We start from the raw sequence: 9371 nt of genomic DNA, 5'->3' as shown, positions 1-9371 counted from the left end.
TATATATATACAGTTTTACAGGTGGTTCTTCATCCAGAACAGGGAGTACTTCAGCTTCTTGCTTTCCTGTGTAGTTCAGTTTCAGTTTTCAGTTTCAGTTCCAGTATTTTATTGCTTCAGTTGCTTTACATACCAGTACAATTCAAATGTACTGATGTCCCTTTTTATTGCTTGGGGGCTTGCATCTCGCGATGCAGGTAACGATACACAGGTTGACGACTCAGCTAATTAGGAGTGCACGTATCAGCTACTGGTGAGCCCCACATTCCTTCGGGGCGTTGTCAGCTATCCGGTTATTTCAGTTTATAGACAGATCTATCATTCAGTACTCTTAGAGGCTTCATAGACACTGTTCAGACAGTCAGATATTTATTATGTTAGCCTTGTTGGCAGTTGTTCAATCGTTTTGGTTTAGCCATGTTGGCTACTGTCAGATATATTTCAGATTGTCTAAGTATTTCCGCATTATGATTTCAGTCAGACGTTTAGTATATCAGCATGTGTTTAGTTATTCCACATTTAGTTATGTTTTGATATCACATGTTGATTCAGTCAGCCAGTTGGTTCGCTCGGTCACATGCAGTCAGACACCGGGTGCCGTGTTACGTCCAGGCCTAGGTTCGGGGCGTGACACTGCCACATGAGGCACAAATTATAAAAATAGATAAATAAAGTTGCTGATTTGTTTTTCAATTTTTATGGAACCCAAGTACTGGAGCATTAAGAAATGGGCTGAAAACACATACTACCGCTTATGGGCTGAAAACAAATGTATTCAATCATTTAAACTTTTTACAAATATTTTCCGGAAACAAATGCTACTCCTTTTTAAATAACCGTAAACAAATTGGATCTATCAAGTCAAGATCAGTGGGAAAACGCAACCTAGACTTAATAAGTGACCAACAAAATCTTCAACATGTCGACCTCTTTGGCGCACATTTTATTTGATTAAATCGGGAAAATGTTATTAGAACCTTCAAACAAGCAAAAATGATTTTGACAATATTTCTCCAATATTTGAGATAAGGGTTAAAAACAACCTCAACTATCACATTTTTTTTTGTGTTTCATACCTAAACTATCCGAAGTGAGATTTTCCTACCAAAACTATCACCAGATAGTTAGCAAAACACACTTGAACGCTGACTAGACTAAATGTTTAACCTCAAACACCAAAATGTGCGTGAAGCATAATTTTCTATAAAAATTTCATCCATTTGGCATATGTAACATCTATATATGAGTTGACTCATTCTTTGTTTTTTAATTTTTTTTAATCCAATTAATTCTTTAAAACCCTAAGCTCTCCCCATTCTTCCTCATTTCTTCTTCTCTTGTGCAGATTTTCTCATTTATTTCTTCTTCATTGTCAACCTTGTTCTTCATTTTCTTCTTCTGTAAGAGCTAATCTGATTTCTCCTTCATTTTGTTTCCCTTCATCTTTCTTCATTGGTTTCATTTTGTTTCCCTTCATCTTCTTCATTGGTCATATTTCTTGTCAAAATGAGGAAGCATGTCTTTTGCAAATGTGGGCAGATTATCCACATGGAATTAACTTTTAACCTAACAATTGATGGAATTATTTATCCACGTGGAGTGCCACGTGGCACGATTTTTAAACAAAAAAAAAGAGTGTAGTACACTCACCATCATATATAAGTCGAGGTGTGTTTTGCTAACTATCTGGTGATAGTTTAGATAGGAAAGTCTCACTTCGGATAGTTCAGGTATGAAACAAAAAAAAGTGATAATTGAGGTGTGTTTTTGACCCTTATCTCCCAATATTTAGCTGATACCAAATGAACAAACTTCAAATTTGTGGGCAACAAATGGACAAAAAACTCCAAGCCTTGACAGACTTAAAAGAAGAGAATAGGAGACTACTTCAAGAAAAGAAAAAAAGGTATGTTTATGGCTTAGCTAAATTCAGAATCTTTGTTCTAAGGAACTAAACACTAACTACATAACTAAAAAAGGAACTTCGCTAAAGGAAAAGAAGGACTGAAAAATTACTAAACCAATGACTTGAAAACATAATGGTGGAATCTAAAAGAAAATGCTGAAAATAGCTACTCAAACATACTTCACACCAAAAATAAACTAAAGGGAAGCAGCTAACACCACACTAATAAAATGCAGAATTCTAATGGACAAAAAGATAGCATTAAGAGAGAACAAGTTGGTGAAACAAAGAAGAGATTTCTGTCACCCCCTGAACCATGGCCTGTGCGAAACATGGTACTCGGTGCCTTACTGCATGTGACCGAGCGAACCACATGGCTTGCTGAATCATCATGAGGCATACATGAGCGGAATATAACATGACACATGATGGCCTTTAAGAAAACACATGAAGTCATAATAATTAATAAAATACTCGTTTAAAACATGAATGCGGAAATACCATGAATTGAACCAAAGATGGATAAACAACTCTGAATATCTGACATAACATAACCGACTAGTCTATGAAACCTCTATCATGAGTCTGGATTGTAAAACATACTTGCTGAGACAAAGCCCCCAGCATACCCTTAATGCATGACTAACATAAGGAAATAGATGAACGACTAAACCCCGAAGGAGATGGGGCTCACCAACAAGCTGATACGTGAAGAATCCTACTGAGCAGATGCGTCATCTTGTAAATCTATACCTACATCGTGAAATGCAGGCCCTCGGGAATAGAAAGGGGACGTCAGCACATTGAATGTACTGGTATGTAAAGCAACTGAATGAAATAACATGGGGCATGAAATAACATGATAAGAAGTGAAACTGAAACTGAAACCCAGTCTTGAACATGAATACATATAAATATGACATAAGTAAAAACATTTTAAGTAGGGAGAGCATAAATATAACCGGAAACATGACGTCTGGTACTTGTGCCCTACCAGCAACGCCTCTCATACCTTGCTAGGGTATAAGATGTAATATGGCATGAAAGGATCCGATCAATATTAAGGAATCGTCCTACTTGTTATATCCCGTATTTTGTACATTCGAATATTTCAAGATAATCGCGATAAGTTAAGGGCAAGGCTATATTTTCGATTTTGTTTAACACACAAGTTACTTAGGAATATTATTGGTATGGAATATTAAGGGCAAAATTGGAATTAGGAAGTTAATTCTTCATGAACCACAAAAAGCCACAAGTGGCCGTGTGGCTTGGTGTGGGCTCCCACCAATGCCTTGGCCAATTGCTTCAAGCCATGAGGTTGGGCATGTGTTCACTTTGTATGGGCCATGTAATTATATATATAGGTGGGTGATGACCAAGCAAGACTCATTATTCATCTTTTTCAACCCTAGAAAAACTTGAAAAAACTTGAAAAAAAAAGGGGGGGGGGGAACTATTCAGCCAAGGCTAGCTGAAATTGGTCCCATGAAAAATTGATCAAAAAATATTTTCTTCTAGTAATTCAACCAATTGGGAGGTCCTTACTAACGTGGAGTAGTTGTTGGAGTAATCAAACTATTCTTTTGTGCAATTTACAACCCTAGCCAAGTAAGAAGATAAGTGGAAAAGGTAAGGTTTAATCTTCTCTTTCGTGTGTCATGGATGATTTGTGCATGTTTTAGTGTGTAGAAATGGATGAAATTCATGAAATTATGTGTGTTGAGTTGTAGTCGTGTAGGTGTTTGTGTTGTGTAGAAGGGATGAATTAATTTTACTTAGCATTTTAGTTGTTGTTGTTGTGGATTCTATGATGCAAATGAAGGTTTAATGGTTCAAGTTGGCGTTGTAATTGTTTGTGGGTTGTTGTAGGAATTAATGTGATTCTAATATGGTTTCTTGTAATCATGAGAATGAAGTTGTTAACGTGTAGGTTGTTGGTGTCGTTCATGAACTTGGGAGCAAGGAATGTGTTGTGGTTGTTCTTATTGAGTTGGGAAGATTGCGGATTGTGTTGTTGTGGTTGATTTGAATGCAAATGAAATGCCGTCGAATTATGTAGAAAGGGTTACTAACGTTAGAATGCAATTCAAATTAATTGTTGAAGTTGTCAATATGGTTGTTGGTATTGTTGTTGACGATTTGGCCGAGTTAAATTCTCGGGGTTGGTTGAATTTATAGGGGAAATACTGCCGAAATTTCTGTAAATAAAGTGCTGTTTTAGGATTGGACTCTTAAGTACCTATAGCTAATGTTTGGTATCTACTAACGTTGTTGTAGATTTTGGGAAGCCCGAGACTTAAGTTTGGATTAGCTTAGGAAGCGGAAAAGGTATGTGAAGCTAACCTTTCTTTCTTTTGACATGGTCCTTATGAAACAAACAGACGATGTGTGCTTGAATCCAAAGAAATTCCTATTCTTAGAGACACTAGGATGATTGTGTTCCTGATTTTCATAAGCTATTTTATATGGTTTTAATACGTATCTATGGTTTCCGAAGTTCCATCTAATATGTTTCCGAGTGACATACAAAAGGCAGTTGATATGACTGTTATCGTGGTTCTCAGATGATAGTCCATTTTAACTATTCCATTGGGTCTTTTGATATATCCTGTTACGTATAAATGATCCCAGAAGTTCTATTCTGATATAATCCATAGTTACATCCGAAAGGTATTTGGTACGACTATCGTACTGATTTGTAAATGGCAATTCATTTCGATTATTATATTGAGTCTTGGATAATGTTTGAAATTGCATATAGTTTCTCACTACTCTGCTCGTGTATGCCTCAATATGTCCTTCACTGAGCCCGGGCCAGGATATGTTATCGTGCGTAGTTTCACTGCATTGTTCACCGAGTCCCTCAATAGAGGGCCGGGACACGTTATATGTATATACACTCTGGAGTATGATGTGTTATGGCGTTATGATGTGTTACGGAGTTATTCCCTATTCTGGAGTATGATGTGTTATGGCGCCAATGACGGGGTGGCGACCATGTTTTATTCACCGAGTCCCATAATGGGCCGGATATGACGTATGACATCGACATGCATGATTTGTGTTTTAAAAGTAAGCATTTTGGTATTCTGGATAATGTACTTACTTTTTGTATTTCTTGTTCCGATTATGGCTCTGTTTATTGTACTTCATGCTTTACATACTCAGTACATATTCCGTACTGACCCCCCCTCTTCGGGGGCTGCGTTTCATGCTCGCAGGTACAGACGCTCACGTGGGTGACCCACTAGCTTAGGACATCTATCCTGCTACTTTGGAGTGCTCCCTTGTTCTGGAGCCCATATTTTTGGTACAGACTTTTCTGTTATGTATATACGTCTATTTAGGGGTATGGCGGGGCCCTGTCCCGCCATATGATACTGTTGCTACTCTTAGAGGCCTGTAGACATACATGTGGGTCAATAATGGTTATTGTACAGTTATGTCAACATGGTTTACGTTTTGGGCATTCCCCTACATTACGACAGCCTCGCCAGTTTATATGTGAGATTATGTGTAACGATTTTGGAAACAACGTTTTACTTTGTGATTATAATAGTCTTTAGTATGCTATCCGGGGGCAAGTTTTAGCTAGTAAGTGTGTACGGGTGCCCAACTCGGGCACTAGTCACGGCCTACGGGATAGGGTCGTGACACTACTAGGCAGAGCGATCCTTATCCTACGGTGGCTAACGTAGGTTCAGGCTACTTGAAGCCTTCTCGGTAATTAGTGCAACTCCAAAAAACATGAACCTGATATAGTTGGCTAAGAAGCCCATGAATTTCATGAAAGCATGACTTGTATTTAACATGAATACTTGTTCTTGGCATGTAAAATAATTATATAATGTAATTGAATGAAAACATGTAGACATGCAGGATATTCATGAAATAAGCATTTTTTGTTTAAAAACTTGCATGTAAGAACCCATGGAATACAAAGTATGGGTTTTCATGGATTACAGACAGATTCTCAATAACCATAATGAAATATCAAGAACACAATAACGAATTAATACCACAAGGCTTAATATAGCATGGTACATGGACCTAGGGTTATCATGAACAGGGCTAAAACCTTAGTTTTGATAGTTTCTGGCATAATCCTGGAATAACATAGCTGTAACAACCCGTTTGGTCGTTATGGCTCTTTTGGCACTTTCGCCACTTCCGAGCATTGATTGACTCACTTTTGACCCGAGGTTGACTTTTAGGCAAATGGACCTTTTCCGGAGCTTCGTCAACTCCGAGAGGTCCGGATGATTGTTTAGAACTTGTATGTATGATTGGTTCAGTTCGCAATGCATTTTGCTGCATTGTGAGACTATGGATGGGAAATGAGAAGTGGGCACCGGTGGTTGACTCGGAAATTTTGAGACCACGAGTGCGTTCATAGCATATTTTTGTATGGTTTTAGGTGATCGGATTATGAGCAGGTGGCCTCGGGAATAACCCAAAAATCGGATTGAAGACTTAGAGAAATTCAAAAAATCTAGTGTCTAGTGCCCGCAATGGCGGCACCAGAGTCGCCCCAGCGACACTGCTATGGCGGTGATGGGCAATATAGACTATACCACTGCGGCGGTAGCCCAGCCGCCATAGCGGCACCATTGTAGCGGTACTCCCTCTGTCGTGGCGGTCACAGGCAGTGTTATTTCATTTAATTTGTCTTAAATAAGACTTAGACCCTCATTATTTCATATCTCAGTATTGGAGCCTAGAGAAACTGTTCTTGGAGATAATTTGAAGAAACTCTTGGAGGTAAACTTTGCCCAATCCTTTACTCTTCCTTAATCACAATCATCTTAGAATTACCCCTTCCCTTTTCAATCCTTTAGAAATGGAATTTGAAGGAGGGTTTTGGGAGATATTTCTCTAAGAGTATACTTGATAAATTGATGATGTTAATGCTAAAATGTGATGAATCTAAGCTTAGTAATCATATACCTTTCACTTTTAACGTTGAATTTCGGATTTGGAGAATTAGAGTTCATACCCAATTTGGGGATAATTCTTGAGCTAAATCAACAATTAATGATGGGGTTATGATGACCTAGGATTCAATTTGGTATTTTACCCGTGAATTTTCCGTTTTGCCCTTGTGGGCCCGTTTTCCCAATTTCTAGGGTTAAAATAGACCTAATTGATATCATAGCAATATTAGTATCATTAGTCATGATTTCTAATTTAGAATTCGATTATGCTTAGACTACTTTGGTTATGAGCTTCAGAGGAAGGGCAAGGCGATAAAGTGACTTATTGGTGTTGCAGTTCAGCAGTCCAGGTAGGTTATGGTTTACCTTTGGTGAGACTTAATATAGTGAATCAAATATTTAGATTATGATGTCGGAGACAGCATGTGAACCTTTAGGTATGAAGTTGGGATGGACATTACCTTAGGTTGGGCCCTGATGTGTGTTGGGACTAGCCACCCCGTTATATGAGTTTGATTGTCCAATTGTGTTGGCTTGATGCCATGTGTAGTTGGTAGATAGCGCATGTCGCTTGTTGTCCTGATTTGGGATAGGATTGACATACCCGTTGTTGGTATTTGTACTATGATACATTATTGGCATACCCACTATTGGTACTTGAGTTATTGATATATGTTGGCATACCCACTGTTGGTATTGTGATGTGATATATTGTTGGTGTACCCCGTTGAGGTACTTGTGATATTGAGGTTACTTGTTGATGATTGAGATATGCATTGCACGCATTCTCTCATATTATGATGCATGACTGATATCCAGTACCGTTGATTGAACGAAACTGATATTTGATAAACTCTTTTACTTGAGTGATTGTGAAAAAGGCCGATGTCCGAAGATCCATTCCAGAATCGTTGTTTATATAAAACTGATACTTGCTAAACTCTTTTACTTAAGTGATTGTAAGGAGGCTGATGTCCGAGGTTCAATTCTGGAATCGTTTATTTATGAAACTGATATTTGACAACTCTTTTGAGTGATTGTGAGGAGGCCGATATCCGATAGTTATATTCGAGCATCGTTGTACATGGCCGATTTTGATGTTATCCCGGATTCGATTGTAGTGCATAAGCTCCGCGAGTCCCCTAGAGTGGCGCCGGTGAGACTCTCCCTGTGAGCAATTAGCCAGGGTCCCATCTGTCTGTTTGACAAAGATCCGGGACGGGTGACACTCAGACTTCGCGAGTCACACTGGGTTGTACTGCCGAGACGTCGGTATTTCCGTCCAGAGTACATGTTTACATCTCATTTGCATAGCATGGCACGGCATCACATTCATACCATTATTTCATTACATTGCATTATGACTTGAGTGAGATGTCGTGATGACTGTATTGCGATGGATTGTATTGTTGATTCTATTGTGTTGGTTGTTCTAGGACTAGATATACTCAGACTTATTATATTGGGGTTAGATACTTACATAGGTGTTGATGGATACTCGGTTACGATTATATTGTTTCAGGCGTGATTGGTTTACTTGTTTATCTGCGCTATTTTCTGAATTGTGTTAGCTATGTTTAGTTGGCTTATGATACCTACCAGTACTGTTGTTTGTATTGACCTGCACTTGCTGCATTCTTTTATGAATGTAGAGTATCATGCCAGATCTACTTCTCTGACTCGTGGATGATCAACTCCTCAGCTTCTACTTGAGTTTTCCAGAGTGAGCATGGCGTCCGTTGACCTCGAAGACTCTTCTATTGCTTATGTCTTACTTTTCTTTCAAGACATGAATTGAGACATTTATGTATTATTATTCAGACCTTAGTATTCGGATTTAGATGCTCTTGTATGACCAGACCAGATACTGGGGTGGATTCATTTACTTCCACACTTATCTATATTATATTACATTGTGAGACTTACGTCATTTACTTCTTCCGCTATTTTATTATATTTATTAATTGTGAACGTTGAGTTAAGGGTTCGCCTATCGAGGTGGGAATGGTAAGTGCCTGCATGACCTAGGCTAAAATGGGTCGTGACAGTGGCGTGGGGAAGAACAAGAACGTTCCCACATGTGGATAGCAACCCTACATACCTGGTAATGCTCCAATCTTGTAGTAAAGGTCTGAACTTGAAGAAGAATCCCAAAGCTTAAGTCTTGAATCCCTTTAATTGGGTTTTCTTGAAAACCCTAGGTTAAGAACTTTGAATTTCTACTTAATAGTCTGAACGTATGTTGGAATTGACTTTCGATGTATCGAATAGGCTTACGTTAAAGTATCTTAAAGGATGGGATAGAAGAGCTTCGTCCTTAGGGCTTGAAAAACTTCTTTAGGGTTCTTTTCCTCAGAAAAATTGGTTTAAAACGAAGTGCGAATGAATATAACGAAGTTAGGCTTTTAAAATGTCGAGTTTGGTGCGTGCCGCATAGCTGGAGGCCCACTTCACTCAGATGAGCGCACAACTAAGGTAGTAACACTACCTCTGGTGCGCGATCGTGCACTTGAAGGGCACTTCGTGCA

This window comes from Lycium barbarum, chromosome 6 (assembly GCF_019175385.1).
Source record: "Lycium barbarum isolate Lr01 chromosome 6, ASM1917538v2, whole genome shotgun sequence".
In the NCBI taxonomy this organism is placed as follows: domain Eukaryota; kingdom Viridiplantae; phylum Streptophyta; class Magnoliopsida; order Solanales; family Solanaceae; genus Lycium; species Lycium barbarum.
Note: the sequence above shows the minus strand (reverse complement) of the source record.